We start from the raw sequence: 12,843 nt of genomic DNA, 5'->3' as shown, positions 1-12,843 counted from the left end.
CAGCACCCAGACAGAGGAGAGCGGTCCCGTAACAGAGAATCTGGCCTTATGTCAGCGCAGAATCTGTCTTCATGTCATAGCAGAGAATCAGGCTTCACGTCACCCACCACTGGAACAGGCCACTGTCACACATTTAGGCCCAGGCACCCAGGCAGAGGAGAGAGGTCCCGTAACAGAGAATCTGGCCTTATGTCAGCGCAGAATCTGTCTTCATGTCATAGCAGAGAATCAGGCTTCACGTCACCCACCACTGGAACAGGCCACTGTCACATATTTAGGCCCAGGCACCCAGGCAGAGGAGAGAGGTCGCGTAACAGAGAATCTGGCTTCATGTCAGCACAGAATAAGTCTTCATGTCATAGCAGAGAATTAGGCTTCACGTCACTCACCACTGGAACAGGCCACTGTCACATATTTAGGCCCAGGCACCCAGGCAGAGGAGAGAGGTCGCGTAACAGAGAATCTGGCTTCATGTCAGCACAGAATAAGTCTTCATGTCATAGCAGAGAATCAGGCTTCACATCACCCACCACTGGAACAGGCCACTGTCACACATTTAGGCCCCGGCACCCAGACAGAGGAGAGGTTCATACAACTTTGGGTTGCCCCGCAATATAATGGTAAAATGAAATTAAAAATAGTATTGAATGAGGAAGTGCCCTGGAGTAGAATAATATATTGTTAAGGGGAGGTAGTTAATATCTAATCTGCACAAGGGATGGACAGGTCCTGTGGGATCCATGCCTGGTTCATTTTTATGAACGTCAGCTTGTCCACATTGGCTGTAGACAGGCGGCTGCGTTTGTCTGTAATGACACCCCCTGCCGTGCTGAATACACGTTCAGACAAAACGCTGGCCGCCGGGCAGGCCAGCACCTCCAAGGCATAAAAGGCTAGCTCTGGCCACGTGGACAATTTGGAGACCCAGAAGTTGAATGGGGCCGAACCATCAGTCAGTACGTGGAGGGGTGTGCACAGGTACTGTTCCACCATGTTAGTGAAATGTTGCCTCCTGCTAACACGTTCCGTATCAGGTGGTGGTGCACTTAGCTGTGGCGTGTTGACAAAACTTTTCCACATCTCTGCCATGCTAACCCTGCCCTCAGAGGAGCTGGGCGTGACACAGCTGCGTTGGCGACCTCTTGCTCCTCCTCTGCCTTCGCCTTGGGCTTCCACTGGTTCCCCTGTGACATTTGGGAATGCTCTCAGTAGCGCGTCTACCAACGTGCGCTTGTACTCGCGCATCTTCCTATCACGCTCCAGTGTAGGAAGTAAGGTGGGCACATTGTCTTTGTACCGGGGATCCAGCAGGGTGGCAACCCAGTAGTCCGCACACGTTAAAATGTGGGCAACTCTGCTGTCGTTGCGCAGGCACTGCAGCATGTAGTCGCTCATGTGTGCCAGGCTGCCCAGAGGTAAGGACAAGCTGTCCTCTGTGGGAGGCGTATCGTCATCTTCCTGTGTTTCCCCCCAGCCATGCACCAGTGATGGGCCCGAGCTGCTTTGGGTGCCACCCCGCTGTGAACATGCTTCATCCTCATCCTCCTCCACCTCCTCCTCATCCTCGTCCTCCTCGTCCTCCAGTAGTGGGCCCTGTCTGGCCACATTTGTACCTGGCCTCTGGTGTTGCAAAAAACCTCCCTCTGAGTCACTTCGAAGTGACTGGCCTGAAAGTGCTAAAAATGACCCCTCTTCCTCCTCTTCCTCCTGGGCCACCTCCTCTTCCATCATCGCCCTAAGTGTTTTCTCAAGGAGACATAGAAGTGGTATTGTAACGCTGATAACGGCGTCATCGCCACTGGCCATGTTGGTGGAGTACTCGAAACAGCGCAACAGGGCACACAGGTCTTGCATGGAGGCCCAGTCATTGGTGGTGAAGTGTGTCTGATCCACAGTGCGACTGACCTGTGCGTGCTGCAGCTGAAACTCCACTATGGCCTGCTGCTGCTCGCACAGTCTGTCCAGCATATGCAAGGTGGAGTTCCACCTGGTGGGTACGTCGCATATGAGGCGGTGAGCGGGAAGGCCGAAGTTACGCTGTAGCGCAGACAGGCGAGCAGCGGCAGGGTGTGAACGCCAGAAGCGCGAACAGACGGCCCGCACTTTATGCAGCAGCTCTGACATGTCGGGGTAGTTGCGAATGAACTTCTGCACCACCAAATTCAGCACATGCGCCAGGCAAGGGATGTGCGTCAAACCGGCTAGTCCCAGAGCTGCAACGAGATTTCGCCCATTATCGCACACCACCAGGCCGGGCTTGAGGCTCACCGGCAGCAACCACTCGTCGGTCTGTTGTTCTATACCCCGCCACAACTCCTGTGCGGTGTGGGGCCTGTCCCCCAAACATATGAGTTTCAGAATGGCCTGCTGACGTTTACCCCGTGCTGTGCTGAAGTTGGTGGTGAAGGTGTGTGGCTGACTGGATGAGCAGGTGGAAGAAGAGGAGGAGGAAGCTGAGTAGGAGGAGGAGGAGACAGGAGGCAAAGAATGTTGCCCTGCGATCCTTGGCGGCGGAAGGACGTGCGCCAAACAGCTCTCCGCCTGGGGCCCAGCCGCCACTACATTTACCCAGTGTGCAGTTAGGGAGATATAGCGTCCCTGGCCGTGCTTACTGGTCCACGTATCTGTGGTTAGGTGGACCTTGCCACAGATGGCGTTGCGCAGTGCACACTTGATTTTATCGGACACTTGTTTGTGCAGGGAAGGCACGGCTCTCTTGGAGAAGTAGTAGCGGCTGGGAACAACATACTGTGGGATAGCAAGTGACATGAGCTGTTTGAAGCTGTGTGTGTCCACCAGCCTAAATGACAGCATTTCATAGGCCAGTAGTTTAGAAATGCTGGCATTCAGGGCCAGGGATCGAGGGTGGCTAGGTGGGAATTTACGCTTTCTCTCAAATGTTTGTGAGATGGAGAGCTGAACGCTGCCGTGTGACATGGTTGAGATGCTTGGTGACGCAGGTGGTGGTGTTGGTGGTACATCCCATGTTTGCTGGGCGGCAGGTGCCAACATTCCTCCAGAGGCAGAGGAAGAGGCCGAGGCGGCGGCAGCAGCAGCAGAAGAGGCCGAGGCGGCAGCAGCAGAAGAGGCCGAGGCGGCAGCAGCAGAAGAGGCAGCAGGGGGAGCCTGAGTGACTTCCTTGTTTTTAAGGTGTTTACTCCACTGCAGTTTATGCTTTGCATGCAGGTGCCTGGTCATGCAGGTTGTGCTAAGATTCAGAACGTTAATGCCTCGCTTCAGGCTCTGATGGCACAGCGTGCAAACCACTCGGGTCTTGTCGTCAGCACATTGTTTGAAGAAGTGCCATGCCAGGGAACTCCTTGAAGCTGCCTTTGGGGTGCTCGGTCCCAGATGGCGGCGGTCAGTAGCAGGCGGAGTCTCTTGGCGGCGGGTGTTCTGATTTTGCCCACTGCTCCCTCTTTTGCTACGCTGTTGGCTCGGTCTCACCACTGCCTCTTCCTCCGAACTCTGAAAGTCAGTGGCACGACCTTCATTCCATGTGGGGTCTAGGACCTCATCGTCCCCTGCATCGTCTTCCACCCAGTCTTGACCCCTGACCTCCTGTTCAGTCTGCACACTGCAGAAAGACGCAGCAGTTGGCACCTGTGTTTCGTCATCATCAGAGACGTGCTGAGGTGGTATTCCCATGTCCTCATCATCAGGAAACATAAGTGGTTGTGCGTTAGTGCATTCTATCTCTTCCACCCCTGGTGAAGGGCTAGGTGGATGCCCTTGGGAAACCCTGGCAGCAGAGTCTTCAAACAGCATAAGAGACTGCTGCATAACTTGAGGCTCAGACAGTTTCCCTGATATGCATGGGGGTGATGTGACAGACTGATGGGCTTGGTTTTCATGCGCCATCTGTGTGCTTTCTGCAGAAGACTGGGTGGGAGATAATGTGAACGTGCTGGATGCACTGTCGGCCACCCAATTGACTAATGCCTGTACCTGCTCAGGCCTTACCATCATTAGAACGGCATTGGGCCCCACCAAATATCCCTGTAAATTCTGGCGGCTACTGGGACCTGAGGTAGTTGGTACACTAGGACGTGTGGCTGTGGCAGAACGGCCACGTCCTTTCCCAGCACCAGAGGGTCCACTAACACCACCACGACCATGTCCACGTCCGCGTCCGCGCCCCTTATTAGATGTTTTCCTCAATGTTCCCGTTCACCACAATTTTGAGAATGGCAAATTTGGGAATAGTTTTTCAACCCAGGTTTTTCTGAATGACACTATCAGCACCTTCAATGTAAGATATGCTTTTTGGGATAGATTTCAAGTAGGCCTCAAATACCAGAAACTAGGTGACAGGTATAGGTTTAATCACAGAATCAGACTTCTATCTGCACGGTAGCGTGTGTCTTAGGTTTTTCTGAATGACACTATCAGTACCTTCAATGTAAGATATCCTTTTTGGGATAGATTTCAAGTAGGCCTCATATAGCAGAAACTAGTTATTTTGAGAATGGCAAATTTGGGAATAGTTTTTCAATCCAGAAAATAAAAAGTGCTTTTACGGTCACTACAAATAACTTGACCAGCTAAAACAGTACAGATTTGGTTGAATAGAGATGTGAGGCCTGTTTTTTTTTGCGCTGTGTGACAGGTATAGGTTTAATCACAGAATCAGACTTCTATCTGCACGCTAGCGTGTGTCTTAGGTTTTTCTGAATGACACTATCAGTACCTTCAATGTAAGATATCCTTTTTGGGATAGATTTCAAGTAGGCCTCAAATACCAGAAACTAGTTATTTTGAGAATGGCAAATTTGGGAATAGTTTTTCAACCCAGAAAAAAAAGTGTGCTTTTACGGTCACTACAAATAACTTGACCAGCTAAAACAGTACAGATTTGGTTGAATAGAGATGTGAGGCCTGTTTTTTTTTGCGCTGTATGACAGGTATAGGTTTAATCACAGAATCAGACTTCTATCTGCACGGTAGCGTGTGTCTTAGGTTTTTCTGAATGACACTATCAGCACCTTCAATGTAAGATATGCTTTTTGGGATAGATTTCAAGTAGGCCTCAAATACCAGAAACTAGTTATTTTGAGAATGGCAAATTTGGGAATAGTTTTTCAACCCAGAAAAAAAAATGTGCTTTTACGGTCACTACAAATAACTTGACCAGCTAAAACAGTACAGATTTGCTTGAATAGAAATGTGAGACCTGTTTTATTTTTGCACTGTGTGACAGGTATAGGTTTAATCACAGAATCAGACTTCTATCTGCACGGTAGCGTGTGTCTTAGGTTTTTCTGAATGACACTATCAGTACCTTCAATGTAAGATATCCTTTTTGGGATAGATTTCAAGTAGGCCTCAAATACCAGAAACAAGTTATTTTGAGAATGGCAAATTTGGGAATAGTTTTTCAACCCAGAAAAAAAAGTGTGCTTTTACGGTCACTACAAATAACTTGACCAGCTAAAACAGTACAGATTTGGTTGAATAGAGATGTGAGGCCTGTTTTTTTTTGCGCTGTGTGACAGGTATAGGTTTAATCACAGAATCAGACTTCTATCTGCACGGTAGCGTGTGTCTTAGGTTTTTCTGAATGACACTATCAGCACCTTCAATGTAAGATATGCTTTTTGGGATAGATTTCAAGTAGGCCTCAAATACCAGAAACTAGTTATTTTGAGAATGGCAAATTTGGGAATAGTTTTTCAACCCAGAAAAAAAAATGTGCTTTTACGGTCGCTACAAATAACTTGACCAGCTAAAACAGTACAGATTTGCTTGAATAGAAATGTGAGACCTGTTTTTTTTTTGCACTGTGTGACAGGTTAAGGTTTAATCACAGAATCAGACTTCTATCTGCACGGTAGCGTGTGTCTTAGGTTTTTCTGAATGACACTATCAGTACCTTCAATGTAAGATATCCTTTTTGGGATAGATTTCAAGTAGGCCTCAAATACCAGAAACTAGTTATTTTGAGAATGGCAAATTTGGGAATAGTTTTTCAACCCAGAAAAAAAAGTGTGCTTTTACGGTCACTACAAATAACTTGACCAGCTAAAACAGTACAGATTTGGTTGAATAGAGATGTGAGGCCTGTTTTTTTTTGCGCTGTGTGACAGTTATAGGTTTAATCACAGAATCAGACTTCTATCTGCACAGTAGCGTGTGTCTTAGGTTTTTCTGAATGACACTATCAGCACCTTCAATGTAAGATATGCTTTTTGGGATAGATTTCAAGTAGGCCTCAAATACCAGAAACTAGTTATTTTGAGAATGGCAAATTTGGGAATAGTTTTTCAACCCAGAAAAAAAAATGTTCTTTTACGGTCGCTACAAATAACTTGACCAGCTAAAACAGTACAGATTTGCTTGAATAGAAATGTGAGACCTGTTTTTTTTTTGCACTGTGTGACAGGTTAAGGTTTAATCACAGAATCAGACTTCTATATGCACGGTAGCGTGTGTCTTAGGTTTTTCTGAATGACACTTTCAGCACCTTCAATGTAAGATATGCTTTTTGGGATAGATTTCAAGTAGGCCTCAAATACCAGAAACTAGTTATTTTGAGAATGGCAAATTTGGGAATAGTTTTTCAACCCAGAAAAAAAAGTGTGCTTTTACGGTCACTACAAATAACTTGACCAGCTAAAACAGTACAGATTTGCTTGAATAGAAATGTGAGACCTTTTTTTTTTTTTTTTACTGTGTGACAGGTTAAGGTTTAATCACAGAATCAGACTTCTATCTGCACGGTAGCGTGTGTCTTAGGTTTTTCTGAATGACACTATCAGCACCTTCAATGTAAGATATGCTTTTTGGGATAGATTTCAAGTAGGCCTCGAATACCACAAACTAGTTATTTTGAGAATGGCAAATTTGGGAATAGTTTTTAAACCCAGAAAAAAAAATGTGCTTTTACGGTCACTACAAATAACTTGACCAGCTAAAACAGTACAGATTTGGTTGAAAAGAAATGTGAGACCTGTTTTTTTTTGCACTGTGTGACAGGTATAGGTTTAATCACAGAATCAGACTTCTATCTGCACGGTAGCGTGTGTCTTAGGTTTTTCTGAATGACACTTTCAGCACCTTCAATGTAAGATATGCTTTTTGGGATAGATTTCAAGTAGGCCTCAAATACCACAAACTAGTTATTTTGAGAATGGCAAATTTGGGAATAGTTTTTCAACCCAGAAAAAAAAAATTGCTTTTACGGTCACTACAAATAACTTGACCAGCTAAAACAGTACAGAGTTGCTTGAATAGAAATGTGAGACCTGTTTTTTTTTGCACTGTGTGACAGGTATAAGTTTAATCACAGAATCAGAATTCTATCCGCACGCTAGCGTGTGTCTTAGGTTTTTCTGAATGACACTATCAGCACCTTCAATGTAAGATATCCTTTTTGGGATAGATTTCAAGTAGGCCTCATATACCAGAAACTAGTTATTTTGAGAATGGCAAATTTGGGAATAGTTTTTCAACCCAGAACAAAAAGTGTGCTTTTACGGTCACTACAAATAACTTGACCAGCTAAAACAGTACAGATTTGGTTGAATAGAAATGTCAGGTCTATTTTTTAGGCGCTGGGTGACAGGCTCAACTTGCCCCTGATGTAGTATATGGCCAAAAAATAACCACACTGTTGATGGTTAAATGCACTTGGGTGACACAGGCTCAGCCTGCACCAGATGTAGTATATGGCCAAAAAATAATCAGACTGTTGATGGTTAAATGCACTTGGGTGACACAGGCTCAGCCTGCAGCTGATGTAGTATATGGCCAAAAAATAACCAGACTGTTGATGGTTAAATGCACTTCGGTGACACAGGCTCAGCCTGCAGCTGATGTAGGATATAGCACAAAATAACCACACTATTGATGGTTAAATACACTTGGTGATAGCTTGTGCTGGCGCACCACAAGTCACAAAATGGCCGCCGATCACCCCAGAAAAAAAGTGATCTAAAAACGCTCTGGGCAGCCTCAAAAAAGTGAGCAAGTCAATATTAGCACTTCAATGATCCACAGCTGCAGATCGATCACAGAATGAAGTCTTTTGGAGGAGTTAATCTGCCTAATCTCGCCCTAACGTCGCAGCTGCAACCTCTCCCTATGCTTGAATCAGCAGAGTGACGTGCAGCGCTACGTGACCCAAGCTTATATAGAGGCTGGGTCACATGCTGCACTGGCCAATCACAGCCATGCCAATAGTAGGCAAGGCTGTGATGGCCTCTTGGGGCAAGTAGTATGACGCTTGTTGATTGGCTGCTTTGCAGCCTTTCAAAAAGCGCCAAGAAAGCGCCGAACACCGAACCCGAACACGGACTTTTACGAAAATGTTCGGGTTCGGGTCCGTGTCACGGACAACCCAAAATTTGGTACGAACCCGAACTATACAGTTCCGGTTCGCTCATCCCTAGTTGCAGCATAATAATGCACGGTCCAATATTGCAATAATCTGTACACAATTCCTGGAAGCTGGAAACATCCCAGTTCTTGCATGGCCAGCATACGGACAGGACATGTCACCCATTGAGCATATTTGGGATGCTCTGGATCAGCGTATACAGCAGTGTGTTCCAGTTCCTGCCAATATTCTGCAACTTCGCACAGCTATTGAAGAGGAGTGGAACAACATTCCACAAGCCACAATCAACAACCTGATCAACTCTATGCAACGGAGATGTGTTGCACTGCGGGAGGCAAATGGTGGCCACACCAGATACTGACTGGTTTTCTGAGTAAGGCAAAACTGTGCACATTTCAGAGTAGACTTTTATTGTGGGCAGTCTAAGGCACACCTGTGTAATATTCATGCTGTCTAATCAGCACCTTGAGGTGGGATGGATTATCTTGGCAAAGGAGAAGTGCTCACTAACATAGATTTAGACAGATTTGTGAACAATATTTGAAAGTAATGGGTCTTTTGTGTATGTAGAAAATGTTTCAGATCTTTGAGTTTAGCTCATTAGTGATGATCGAGCATGCTCGGCCGAGCACCTGTTCGGCTCGAGCATCTCGATGATCGGCAAATGGCGGTACTCGGCCAAGTACCTCATGTGCTCGAGCGCCATGCTGGAGTATCCTCCCCGCACGTGTCTTGGCTGTTACGCAGCCAATAAGCACGCAGGTAAGTACTGCCCTCACTGTAATACCAGTAGCCATGTTGGTGTACTGGCATTACAGTGATTGGCTGGCCGGGACGCGTCATTGGATGCTATATAGCACCCGATGACGCATGTTCAGCTCATTCATAGTCAGGGACAGCTGAGCATAGGAAGGGACAGAGAGTGTAGGGAGTGTAATTGAATATTTTTTTGTACAAAAAGGTTTCAGAGACCCAAAAGTCCTTGTAAGGACTATTGTGTGTGACAGCAGCAATATATGTTTGTAGTGCAACCTGCGCTAAATCGCTCAGTGTTAGGGAGAGCTCTGCATAGGAAGGGACAGACAATGTAGGGAGTGTAATAGGAAGATTTTTATACAAAAAACTTTTCAGAGACCCAAAAGTCCTTTTAAGGACTATTGTGTGTGACAGCAGCAATATATATTTTTAACGTATCCTGCGCTAAATACTGTGTAATAGGTCGCTGCAGACAGTTAAATTATTCACGCAACATCTCCTGTGTAGTGTGCGCTTCCTTAAAATATCAGTGACATCCAATGTACTTTTTCCGTAGACGGTGTCCGCTGCGGACAGTTAAATTATCCGCGCCACATCTGCTGTTTAAAATGTGCAAATCCCTAAAATATCTGTGACATCCAGTATACTTTTTCTGTAGAAGGTGTCCACTGCGGACAGTTAAATCCGCGCCACATCTCCTGTTTAAAGTGTACGCATCCCTAACATTTTAGTGACATCCAGTGCACTTTTTCCATAGATGGTGTCCGCTGTGGACAGTTAAATTATCCGCGCCACATCTCCTGTTTAAAGTGTGCTCATCCCTAAAATATCAGTGACATCCCATGAACTTTTTCTGTAGATGGTGTCCGCTGTGGACAGTAAAATAATCCATGCCACATCTCCTGTTTAAACTATGCACATCCCTAAAAAATCTGTGACATCTAGTGCACTTTTACCATAGACAGTGTCCGCTGCGGACAGTTAAATTATCCGCTTCACATCTCCTGTTTAAAGTGTGCGCATCCCTAAAATATCAGTGACATCCAGTGCACTTTTTCCGTAGATGGTGTCCGCTGCGGACAGTTATATTATCTGCGCCACATCTCCTGTTTAAAGTGTGGGCATCCCTAAAATATCAATGACATCCAGTGCACTTCTTCCGTGGACGGTGTCTGCTGTGGACAGTTAAATTATCCGCGCCACATCTCCTGTTTAAAGTGTGTACATCCCTAAAATATCAGTGACATCTAGTGCACTTTTTCCGCAGACGGTGTCCGCTGCGGACAGTTAAATTATCCGCACATCTCCTGTTTAAGTGTGCGCATCCCTAAAATATCAGTGACATCCAGTGTACCTTTTTCCGTAGACACTGCGAACAGTGACATTACCTGCTGGTACCTGTCCTGTATAACTTTTCCTAATTACAAATACCTTTGTAAAAAAAAATTGCGCATACACTTCCAAATCCTACGCTACTGTACGTTTGACATACTTTCCAGCATATATCACATTTAAAATGAAGAAGGCGAGCAGTAAGGGACGGGGAATTGGCTGTGATGCTGATGGTGCACGCAGAGGCCGTGGCCCTGGGCGCGGAGAAACTGTGCCTGCTGCCAGAGCACAAGAAAAACAATCATCCACAATACCTAACTTCATGTCCCAGTTTGACTCTTGAAGTCAGACCAGTGCAGCCAGGTGGTTGGTTGGATTGCAGCAGATAATGCTTCCAGTCGATTAAGCACCACCGTATCTTCCACCAAGTCCAGTCTCAGTAGCCAGGAATCTGGACAACATAATCCTCACCCTGATTCTCCTTCCTCCCACCATGTACAGTCTGGCCAAACAAGTGATCCCACACTCGGATATTCTGAAGACCTCTTTTCAGCGCCATTACTTGATTTGGCCCTCTTGCCAAGCACGCTTGAAGAGTGACATGAGATCTTGTGCCCTGATTCCCAAGCTCTTAAGCATCCACAGTCACAAGAACATGACGGTGGGGAATGGAAATGAGTGTTTAATGAGGTGGATGATGAGACACAGTTGCCAATGAGTCAACCGCAATTACTGTCTAAAGAGGTTGATGTAGAGGATGAGACACAGTTGTCAATCACTGAGGTTGTGGCTAGGTCAACTAATCGGGAGGATGATCAGACTGAGGAAGTGGAAGAGGAGGTGTGGACGATGAGGTCCACCTGGGAAGGTGGAAAGCCGAGCGAGGACAGCAGTACAAAGGGGGAGGGATCTGCTGCACTGCAATATGCTGGAAGAGGCAGTGGGGTGGCAAAAGGGAGAAGTCGGGCCACACCAAACAGGCCCGCAACTGTTCCAAGGAAGCACCCCCTTGCGGAAATCTGCCTTGCCAAGGGTTAAATGCTCTTTTTTGAGGAAAGTGCGGACGACATAAGAATAGTAGTTTGCAACCTGTGCCATAGGAAAATGACCCGGGCCGTGAACACTAGCAACCTCACCACCACCAGCATGATCCGCCACATGGCATCGAAGCACCGTAATAAGTGGGACGAAAATCTGGGTCCACAATCTGTGTCTGGGGGTCACACCATTGCCTCCTCTTCCCCTATGTTACGTGCTGGCCAATCCCCTGTCAAAGGCACAGGCCCGGATGCCTCCTGCCCTGCACCTGGACCTTTGCAAGCACCATCAGCGACCACATCCACTTCTGTGTCCCAGTGCAGTGTCCAAATCTCCTTACCCCAGGCCTTTGAACGCAAGCGAAAATACCCAGCCACCCACCCACAGGCCATGGCACTAAATGTGAAGCTTTCCAAATTTCTGGCCCTGGAAATGTTGCCATTTAGGCTTGTGAACACTAAGACCTCCTGCAGCCTGATGTTGGCGGCCGGCCCGCTTTATGCAGTCCCCAGCCGCCACTATTTTTCAAGGTGTGCCATGTCTGCCTTACACCAACATGTGTCCCGTAACATCACACGTGCCACGACCAATGCAGTTACTGGGAAGGTCCACTTAACCACGGACACATGGACTGTCACAGCGCGCCAACGAGGCGCTCCTTCTCCTCAGCGTCTCCGGCACCCTACAGTGAAATCGTAGTGATGACACGTGCGGCGTCCTCGTCTCCAGAGTAACAAGGGGCGGGGAGGACCCGACCGCACACGTCTCTCCAGCGTGGCTGGCGTCTTCTGCTCCCATAGTAACAGGGCTGAGTCGGAGCACCAAGCTAAGCTCTCGGTGCTCAGCTGGATGCAGGAGAGCGAGTCATGTGACGCTGGCCACGTCACATGACTCCTACTCCTCACTAATTAACAGGCAGCCTGCTGGCCACAGGTTGCCTGTGATTAAGGTCCTTTATCAATTGGACCATGGGGGAGGTTGAAAGATGGGGTCCAAAATGTAACTCCTGTTTACATATTGTTGAAGCAGGAGTCTCTGCTGAAAATAAGACCTTACCGCCGTTTATTGAGGAATATTTTTATGTTTTCTCCACATCTGACCTGGACAGTCTTCCGCCCCATAGACCATACGACTGCGCTATTGACTTAGTGGCAGGGTCTAGGTTTCCTAAGGGCCGAATATATAACTTTGTCTGGGCCGGAACGTAATTCCATGAAGGAATATATTAAGGAAAGCCTAAGTAAAGGGCACATAAGACCCTCTGTGTCCCCTATGGTGGCGGGGGTTGATTTTGTTAAAAAGAAGGACGGAAGCCTCAGACCCTGTATTGACTATCGAGAATTGAACAATATCACTATTAAAAATCAATATTCCTTTCT

Source organism: Bufo bufo, chromosome 2 (assembly GCF_905171765.1).
Source record: "Bufo bufo chromosome 2, aBufBuf1.1, whole genome shotgun sequence".
NCBI lineage: Eukaryota > Metazoa > Chordata > Amphibia > Anura > Bufonidae > Bufo > Bufo bufo.
Note: the sequence above shows the minus strand (reverse complement) of the source record.